The sequence below is a fragment of the Diuraphis noxia genome, unplaced genomic scaffold (genome assembly GCF_037042655.1).
Source record: "Diuraphis noxia isolate RWA-SAM2 unplaced genomic scaffold, SU_Dnox_SAM2 contig0022, whole genome shotgun sequence".
In the NCBI taxonomy this organism is placed as follows: Eukaryota; Metazoa; Arthropoda; class Insecta; order Hemiptera; family Aphididae; genus Diuraphis; species Diuraphis noxia.
Genome location: NW_028301732.1, coordinates 37,501 through 47,500, shown reverse-complemented (window position 1 = coordinate 47,500; position 10,000 = coordinate 37,501). Strand labels below are relative to the sequence as shown.

Here is a 10,000-nt window from a genome sequence, read left to right as displayed (position 1 = left end):
TTTTCGTGCCGTGCAGCCACGCGGCGTGCAGCGTTCGATTTACGCGGGTGCGTACGGTGGTCGACGACTTGCAACAACGTCACGGGTGGTCGGTTAGACGAAATGCGCTCGGGGTTGCCCGGGTAGACCGCGGTCGGTGGGACGGGAGAAGATTTGTTTCAAGTCGGGTTGAAAAAAAATTACCAGATGGTAATAAGGACAGTGTGCATGTTGTATTATCACTGTCCCAATCCGCGCGCGCCCGGTGGTCGGTGTCGTAGGTGGTCGGCCGCACTGCTACGCGGGACCGCCTGGCGGCCGGCTAGCGGGACGCGATTTGCGTCCCGCCCGCGCAGGCGGCGCCATTTTTTTTCGTGCCGTGCAGCCACGCGGCGTGCAGCGTTCGATTTACGCGGGTGCGTACGGTGGTCGACGACTTGCAACAACGTCACGGGTGGTCGGTTAGACGAAATGCGCTCGGGGTTGCCCGGGTAGACCGCGGTCGGTGGGACGGGAGAAGATTTGTTCATGTCGGGTGAAAAAAAAATTACCAGATGGTAATAAGGACAGTGTGCATGTTGTATTATCACTGTCCCAATCCGCGCGCGCCCGGTGGTCGGTGTCGTAGGTGGTCGGCCGCACTGCTACGCGGGACCGCCTGGCGGCCGGCTAGCGGGACGCGATTTGCGTCCCGCCCGCGCAGGCGGCGCCATTTTTTTTCGTGCCGTGCAGCCACGCGGCGTGCAGCGTTCGATTTACGCGGGTGCGTACGGTGGTCGACGACTTGCAACAACGTCACGGGTGGTCGGTTAGACGAAATGCGCTCGGGGTTGCCCGGGTAGACCGCGGTCGGTGGGACGGGAGAAGATTTTGTTCATGTCGGGTGAAAAAAAAATTACCAGATGGTATAAGGACAGTGTGCATGTTGTATTATCACTGTCCCAATCCGCGCGCGCCCGGTGGTCGGTGTCGTAGGTGTCGGCCGCACTGCTACGCGGGACCGCCTGGCGGCCGGCTAGCGGGACGCGATTTGCGTCCCGCCGCGCAGGCGGCGCCATTTTTTTTCGTGCCGTGCAGCCACGCGGCGTGCAGCGTTCGATTTACGCGGGTGCGTACGGTGGTCGACGACTTGCAACAACGTCACGGGTGGTCGGTTAGACGAAATGCGCTCGGGGTTGCCCGGGTAGACCGCGGTCGGTGGGACGGGAGAAGATTTGTTCATGTCGGGTGAAAAAAAATTACCAGATGGTAATAAGGACAGTGTGCATGTTGTATTATCACTGTCCCAATCCGCGCGCGCCCGGTGGTCGGTGTCGTAGGTGGTCGGCCGCACTGCTACGCGGGACCGCCTGGCGGCCGGCTAGCGGGACGCGATTTGCGTCCGCCCGCGCAGGCGGCGCCATTTTTTTTCGTGCCGTGCAGCCACGCGGCGTGCAGCGTTCGATTTACGCGGGTGCGTACGGTGGTCGACGACTTGCAACAACGTCACGGGTGGTCGGTTAGACGAAATGCGCTCGGGGTTGCCCGGGTAGACCCGCGGTCGTGGGACGGGAGAAGATTTGTTCATGTCGGGTGAAAAAAAAAATTACCAGATGGTAATAAGGACAGTGTGCATGTTGTATTATCACTGTCCCAATCCGCGCGCGCCCGGTGGTCGGTGTCGTAGGTGGTCGGCCGCACTGCTACGCGGGACCGCCTGGCGGCCGGCTAGCGGGACGCGATTTGCGTCCCGCCCGCGCAGGCGGCGCCATTTTTTTCGTGCCGTGCAGCCACGCGGCGTGCAGCGTTCGATTTACGCGGGTGCGTACGGTGGTCGACGACTTGCAACAACGTCACGGGTGGTCGGTTAGACGAAATGCGCTCGGGGTTGCCCGGGTAGACCGCGGTCGGTGGACGGGAGAAGATTTGTTCATGTCGGGTGAAAAAAAATTACCAGATGGTAATAAGGACAGTGTGCATGTTGTATTATCACTGTCCCAATCCGCGCGCGCCCGGTGGTCGGTGTCGTAGGTGGTCGGCCGCACTGCTACGCGGGACCGCCTGGCGGCCGGCTAGCGGGACGCGATTTGCGTCCGCCCGCGCAGGCGGCGCCATTTTTTTTCGTGCCGTGCAGCCACGCGGCGTGCAGCGTTCGATTTACGCGGGTGCGTACGGTGGTCGACGACTTGCAACAACGTCACGGGTGGTCGGTTAGACGAAATGCGCTCGGGGTTGCCCGGGTAGACCGCGGTCGGTGGGACGGGAGAAGATTTGTTCATGTCGGGTGGTCGGGTGAAAAAAAATTACGTAGCACTGTTACGCGCGTCCTAACGTCGTTTACGATGAACACGTATTATTTTCCAGTCGACCGTCCACGGTGGTCCGTCGAGCCGGGGTAGGTCGCATGCGGGCAGCCCGGACGTCGACGTTGCACGGGGTTTCGAAACCGGAGTTTTTGGATCGCGATTTTTTCCAAACCCAATAACTCGTTAACGGTCGGTTTTCGGTGGACGAACCAAAGAGGTGATCTCGTCGGGCGCACCGAATACTATCAGGAATATAGGTCCGACGGACGTGATGCGATTTTAAATATTTTTCGATTGTGCGATTGTGGCGGGGGTATTAGTGTTTCGGGTGGGGGGAACCGATACGCGCGCCGATTGCGGTAGTTGACGGGCGCGCGTCCACTGTTGCACGAGCGACGCTACGCCATTACGGGTGGTCGGTTAGACGAAATGTATTATCACTGTCCCAATCCGCGCGCCCGGTGGTCGGTGTCGTAGGCGGTCGGCCGGTACTGCTACTCGGGACCGCATGGCGGCCGGCTAGATTTGCGTCCGCCATTTTTTTTCGTGCCGTGCCGCCAAGCGGCGTGCGTACGGTGGTCGACGACTTGTAACAACGTCACGGGTGGTCGGTTTAGACGAAATGCGCTCGGGGTTGCCCGGGTAGGACCGCGGTCGGTGGGACGGGAGAAGATTTGTTCATGTCGGGTGGTCGGGTGAAAAAAAATTACGTAGCACTGTTACGCGCGTCCTAACGTCGTTTACGATGAACACGTTTTATTTTCCAGTCGACCGTCCACGGTGGTCCGGCGAGCCGGGGTAGGTCGCATGCGGGCTGCCCGGACGTCGACGTTGCACGGGGTTTCGAAACCGGAGTTTTTGGATCGCGATTTTTTCCAAACCCAATAACTCGTTATCGGTCGGTGTTCGGTGGACGAACCAAAGAGGTGATCTCGTCGGGCGCACCGAATACTATCAGGAATAGTAGGTCCGACGGACGTGATGCGATTTTTAAATATTTTTCGATTGTGCGATTGCGGCGGGGGGTATTAGTGTTCGGGTGGGGGGAACCGATACGCGCGCCGATTGCGGTAGTTGACGGGCGCGCGTCCACTGTTGCACGAGCGACGCTACGCCATTACGGGTGGTCGGTTAGACGAAATGTATTATCACTGTCCCAATCCGCGCGCCCGGTGGTCGGTGTCGTAGGTGGTCGGCCGGCTAGATTTGCGTCCCGCCACTTTTTTTCGTGCCGTGCGCCAAGCGGCGTGCGTACGGTGGTCGACGACTTGTAACAACGTTAGGCGAAATGCGATTGTGGCGGGGGTATTTAGTGTTCGGGCGGGGGGATCCGATACGGGCGCGGATTGCGGTAGTCCACGGGCGCGCGTCCACTGTTACACGAACGACGCTACGCCATTAAGGTGGAAAAACCCGGGGATTTTGTAAATTTGTGAGCGGTTCGGTCGTCGGCGTTGCAGTCGACGGCCGGCCGCCGATCACGAACACCACAACAGCAAAGGCCACGGGCGACGCCGAAGACGGCGCGTACACCTCGCGGCGCCCACCGGTCGCCGCCAACTGACGGTCGTCCACGTACGCGGGACACCGTCGTTGAGTGGCCGGTCCGGTGAGAGCCGCGGAAGGTGACACGCGTCCGCGTTTCGGCCGCCGACCCATCTCGCAATCCGAGTGGCGAAACTCAAACCGGCGCCGCGCGTCCACCAGCCGGTGTTTGCGCGGCGCGCGCCAATCCACACCGATGACGACTCCCGTTACCGTTCCGCGTGTCACGAACACTCGACGCCAGAACATTCCGCCGCGGCCGGCCATCGTCGCCGCGCCCGGCGGTCGCCGGGCGAAGCCACGGGACGGCGGACTTCGCGTCGCGTCCCGGCTTCCCCTCGATCTCGGCTGGGGGCCGTTACGAATCGGGCGAGAGCCGGTCTCGGTACGCTCGCCGGGGACCCGTGCACACACCGTCACCCGAACCCGGCGGTCGACCGTCACCCGGTCCGTCTCGTCAACGTGTCGCACTCCGTGTGCCGACCACACCACACACACATTTTGTTGTTGTTGAACCGCGGTCGGTCGCGCGGCCGTGACCCACAGCGGTCCCGGCCACGCGATCGCCCTCGGCGTCGGCTCGCCGCCCCCTTCCGCGGGGCGTCGGACCGGCGCTCGGACGCACGCGTCCCAGGCCGCCACGCGCGTGGCGGTCGCGGGGCGCGGTAGCAGTAAACCCGAGATCCTGGTTGATCCTGCAGTAGTCATATGCTTGTCTCAAAGATTAAGCCATGCATGTCTCAGTGCAAGCCGCATTAAGGTGAAACCGCGAAAGGCTCATTAAATCAGTTGTGGTTCCTTAGATCGTACCCAAGTTACTTGGATAACTGTGGTAATTCTAGAGCTAATACATGCCGACAGAGTTCCGACCGTCGCGGCGCTCTCGGCGTCGCGCGCGGGAGGAACGCTTTTATTAGATCAAAACCGGCCCGTCGCGGCGCGCTTCGTGCGCGTCCCGATCGCGGCCCGCGCAAAGACCTGGTGACTCTGAATAACTTCGAGCTGATCGCACGGTCTCCGTACCGGCGACGCATCTTTCAAATGTCTGCCTTATCAACTGTCGACGGTAGGTTCCATGCCTACCGTGGTGGGTAACGGGTAACGGGGAATCAGGGTTCGATTCCGGAGAGGGAGCCTGAGAACGGCTACCACATCCAAGGAAGGCAGCAGGCGCGCAAATTACCCACTCCCGGAACGGGAGGTAGTGACGGAAAAATAACGATACGGGACTCATCCGAGGCCCCGTAATCGGAATGAGAACACTTTAAAACCTTTAAACGAGGATCAATTGGAGGGCAAGTCTGGTGCCAGCAGCCGCGGTAATTCCAGCTCCAATAGCGTATATTAAAGTTGTTGCGGTTAAAAAGCTCGTAGTCGGATCTGTGTCTGGGCGGTGCCGGACCACCCTGGCGGTCCGGCGTGTCGCGGCCGGCCGTGCCGCGGGACCACGTGTCCCGTCGGCGCGGTCGCCGTCGCGCTCGTCAGCCGTCTCGGGGTGTTAGTTACCGGCACGTCGGCCGGACGTATTGTCGGCAGGCGGACACGTGTCTCGTGCTCCCGGCGCGCCGCGCGGCCACGCGTCGCGCGGCCGTCGGGGTTCGACGACGGCGGCCGCCTACTCCAATCTTGCTGCGCGGTGCTCTTCACCGAGTGCCGTCGGCGGGCCGACACGTTTACTTTGAACAAATTAGAGTGCTCAAAGCAGGCTCAAAATCTGGCGGGGCGGCTTCACGGCCGTCTCGTCAAAAGGCCCTGAATACTGGTCGCATGGAATAATGGAACAAGACCTCGGTCCCGCGCATCTCCGCCCTTCGCGGGCGCGCGAAACCGCCCTCCGGGGCGTTTCCGTGCGCGGGCCGCCGGGCCGCGGGCGCCAGGTCGCCCGCGCGTCCCGCCGGGCCGGTTTTCGGGACCGGAGGTAATGATCAACAGAGACGGGCGGGGGCATTCGTACCGAGACGTTAGAGGTGAAATTCTTGATCGTCTCGAGACGAACTGACGCGAAAGCATTTGCCAAGTACGTTTCTCGTATGATCAAGAACGAAAGTTAGAGGTTCGAAGGCGATCAGATACCGCCCTAGTTCTAACTGTAAACGATGCCAGCTAGCGATCCGCCGGCGTTTCATTAACGACCCGGCGGGCAGCTTCCGGAAACCGAAGCTTTTCGGTTCCGGGGAAGTATGATTGCAAAGTTGAAACTTAAAGGAATTGACGGAAGGGCACCACCAGGAGTGGAGCCTGCGGCTTAATTTGACTCAACACGGGAAACCTCACCAGGCCCGGACACCGGAAAGATTGACAGATTGAGAGCTCTTTCTTGATTCGGTGGGTGGTGGTGCATGGCCGTTCTTAGTTGGTGGAGCGATCTGTCTGGTTAATTCGATAACGAACGAGACTCTGTCCTGCTAACTAGGCGGGTAAACCCGGGTCGGCGTGGGCGCGGCGCCGGCGGTTTCGGCCGTCTGCGTTCGCGTTCCCGTCGGCTCGGCCCGGTATCCCCGAACGCGTTCGCCCGTCGTCCACGGCGGTCGTCGGGCGCGGCCGCGCCATCCGCGTCCCGCGTGCGGCGGGCGTGCGGGGGTCGGGGGCAACCTCCGGTCGCCGTGCGTCAGTCGTGCGCTGGGCTCCGCGGTGAAGCGCGCCGCGTTCGCGGCCGTCGCCGGCGGATCACGATACGTTACTAGGGCTACCGCCGGCTCCCAGGAGCTTAAACTCTTCTTAGAGGGACAGGCGGCGGACGAAAATAGCCGCACGAGACTGAGCGATAACAGGTCTGTGATGCCCTTAGATGTTCTGGGCCGCACGCGCGCTACACCTGAAGGAATCAGCGTGTGGTTAACATTCCTGGGCCGACAGGCTTCCGGGTAACCCGCTGAACCTCCTTCGTGCTTAGGGATCGTGGCTTGCAATTTTTCCACGTGAACGAGGGAATTCCCAGTAAGCGCGAGTCATCAGCTCGCGTTGATTACGTCCCTGCCCTTTGTACACACCGCCCGTCGCTACTACCGATTGAACGACCGCAGTGAGGTCTTCGGACTGGACGCGCGTTATTCGGCCCCCTCGGGGGCTGGGTCGTCGCGCGACCGGGAAGATGACCGAACTCGGCGTTTAGAGGAAGTAAAAGTCGTAACAAGGTTTCCGTAGGTGAACCTGCGGAAGGGATCATTAGAGACGGGCCCGCGGCGCCGGCGACTCGCTTGCCGGTCTCGCGCGCGCCTAATCCGACCCCGTGGGCCGCGTGCGCTCGCGCGCGACAACCGCGCACGGTTGTCGTCCGCCGACCGCCCGCGCGCCGCGACCCCCGACCGAGAGTCGACCGAAAGATGGTTACCGTCGTCGGAAGACGATTGTGTAAACGAAAAAAAAAAAAAACAAACACCCGACCCCGAACGGCGGATCACTTGGCTCGTGGATCGATGAAGACCGCAGCTATCTGCGCGTCGTCGTGTAATCCGCAGGTTATACGAACATCGACCAGTCGAACGCACATTGCGGCCTCGGTGACCCGCGGGTCCGGGCCACGCCTGTCTGAGGGTCGTATACCGGATACTCGGCCAGACCGATGCGCCGGCACGGCAGGCGTCCGGCGGAGCGCGCGCGCCGCGTCCGGTCCTCACGGGGACCGGCGCCCGCGCGCCGTCGGCCGCACGCCGCGCCCGCGCGAGTTTGGCGGCTCGACCGGGGAAAACGCGGGCTACCGCTCGCGGCTGCCCCCGGTCGTCCGCCCAAGTTGTGACGGCAAACAGTCACGGGTTCTCGCGCCGTCGAACGGCACGTCCCCGTCCGCCCGCCGCGCGAGAGCGCGGCCGGGTCGGCTGAGAGTCGTCCTCGAGACGCCACCTCTCCGGCAACCGAGAAGCGGACGCGGACCGTCGCCGCGCGGACGGAGCGCGGACCCGCGCACCAGTTACCACCACCACACGTACCACACACTTGTTCCGACCTCAGATCAGGCGGGACTACCCGCCGGATTTAAGCATATTAATAAGCGGAGGAAAAGAAAACAACCGTGATTCCCCCAGTAGCGGCGAGCGAACAGGGGAAAAGCCCATCGCCGAATCCCGCCGCGCACTTTTTGTGTCGCGGCACGTATGGGAGTTGTGGCGTACGGGCCGGCCTCGTTGCCGGGGCGCACGTGACGGTCCAAGTCTCCCTTGAACGGGGCCATGGCCCGCAGATGGTGCCAGGCCAGTAGAGGCCGTCACAGCGTTCCGGGATCGGACCGCGCCTTCGAGTCGGGTTGCTTGAGAGTGCAGCCCGAAGCGGGGTGGTAAAACTCCATCTAAGGCTAAATACGGCCACGAGACCGATAGTGGACAAGTACCGTGAGGGAAAGTTGAAAAGAACTTTGAAGAGAGAGTTCATAAGAACGTGAAACCGTTCGGGTGTAAACGGACAGAGCCCGCGAGTCCCCGCCGGGCGAATTCACGGTCGGTGGTCTCACCGCCGGCCGGATCTTTCGCTCGGTCAGCGGACGTCGCGACTCGTTGGGCGCCGGCCGAAGGGCCCGGGTGGCGGTTCGTCGCGGCGGTCGCGCCTCGGCGTGACCGTTCGCGCCGAACCCCGGTGCTCCTGGTCGGCTCGCCCGACGGCATGAACCGTCGACGCGGCCCCGTCGCAGGCGGGGTCCCGTCGGTCGGCGACGAGTTTCGGGCTACTTTCCGACCCGTCTTGAAACACGGACCAAGGAGTCTAACGTGTGCGCGAGTCAACGGTGATCTCACGAAAAACCACGTTTGGCGCAATGAAGTGAACCGTTTACGGTGCGGACGATGCCTAGCGACCGAACCCACCGGCGTTCAAAGTCGCGCTGGTCCGCAGTCCGGGGGCGTCTCCGCCAGGTCGGCTCCGGCCGTCGGGGGCGCACCCTTAGCGCACACGTTGGTACCCGAAAGATGGTGAACTATGCCTGGCCAGGATGAAGTCAGGGGAAACCCTGATGGAGGTCCGCAGCGATTCTGACGTGCAAATCGATCGTCTGAGCTGGGTATAGGGGCGAAAGACTAATCGAACCATCTAGTAGCTGGTTCCATCCGAAGTTTCCCTCAGGATAGCTGGCGCCGATGTGTCCCGCCCGTTCGCGGGCGTACGGACGCCGGTGGGACTCCGCGCTGTACGGCGCGGTAACAACCCGCTCGTAACACGGAGGATGTTCTCATACGGTAAAGCGAATGATTAGAGGACATTGGGGCCGAAACGACCTCAACCTATTCTCAAACTATAAATGGGTGAGATCGCCGGCTTTACCTGGTACACCGCGTGAACCGCGTGCGAAGCCGGCGACGGAACCCTAGGCGCTTAGTGGGCCATTTTTGGTAAGCAGAACTGGCGCTGCGGGATGAACCGAACGCCGAGTTAAGGCGCCGAAATCGACGCGTATTCAGAGACCATGAAAGGCGTTGGTTGCTGATGACAGCAGGACGGTGGCCATGAAGTCGGAATCCGCTAAGGAGTGTGTAACAACTCACCTGCCGAAGCAACTAGCTCTGAAAATGGATGGCGCTGGAGCGTCGTGCCTATACTCGGCCGTCGGCGGCACAGTGGGGCCGGTCGTCGCTCGCGGCGGCCGGTCCCGGCAAGCCCCGACGAGTAGGATGGCGCGGCGGTGTGCGTCGAAGGGCAGGTCGCGAGACCGCCTGGAGCCGCCGTCGGTGCAGATCTTGGTGGTAGTAGCAAATACTCGAGAGGGGCCCTCGGGGGCTGCCGTGGAGAAGGGTTTCTTGTGAACAGCCGTTGTCCAAGAGTCAGTCGATCCTAAGCCCGGGGAGAGATCCTCGTACCACGGGCGAAGGCGTTTTCGAATCGCCCATGGGGCGAGAGGGAATCCGGTCCGTATTCCGGAACCCGACGCGGAACCGCTCCCTAGTGTTCGGGGCTCTTTTGTCTCGTCCGGGCGACCGGAATGAACTCGAAGAAGCCGCCGGGGGGTCCGGGAAGAGTTCTCTTTTCTCTGTGAGCGTTGTACGTCCCTGGAATCCTCTAGCCGGGCGATAGGGACGCGAGCGCGAAGAGCACCGCTCGTTGCGGCGGTGTCCGTGACCCCCACGCGGACCTTGAAAATTCGAGAGAGGGCCACGCGGAGTCTTCGCGTCGGTTCGTACCGATATCCGCAGCAGGTCTCCGAGGTGAGCAGCCTCTAGCCGCATAGAATAATGTAGGTAAGGGAAGTCGGCAAAAACCGATCCGTAACT

The 10,000-nt window shown here is 61.9% G+C and overlaps 2 non-coding genes and 1 pseudogene across 2 annotated transcripts in view; all 3 read left to right on the top strand.

Annotated features, from left to right (window-relative positions):
- Positions 1-4,491: 4,491 nt before the first annotated feature.
- LOC149053910 (small subunit ribosomal RNA) lies at positions 4,492-6,977 on the top strand (annotated as a pseudogene).
- Positions 6,978-7,190: 213 nt separating this feature from the next.
- LOC149053909 (5.8S ribosomal RNA) lies at positions 7,191-7,347 on the top strand. The gene has a single exon (XR_016192461.1). It is a non-coding gene; the product is annotated as a 5.8S ribosomal RNA (ribosomal RNA).
- A 401-nt stretch (positions 7,348-7,748) lies between these two features.
- The window catches only part of LOC149053908 (large subunit ribosomal RNA), a 4,200-nt gene continuing 1,948 nt past the window's right edge, over positions 7,749-10,000 (top strand). The window contains exon 1 of the ribosomal RNA XR_016192459.1: positions 7,749-10,000. This exon is cut by the window's right edge and continues 1,948 nt beyond it. This is a non-coding gene — a ribosomal RNA (large subunit ribosomal RNA).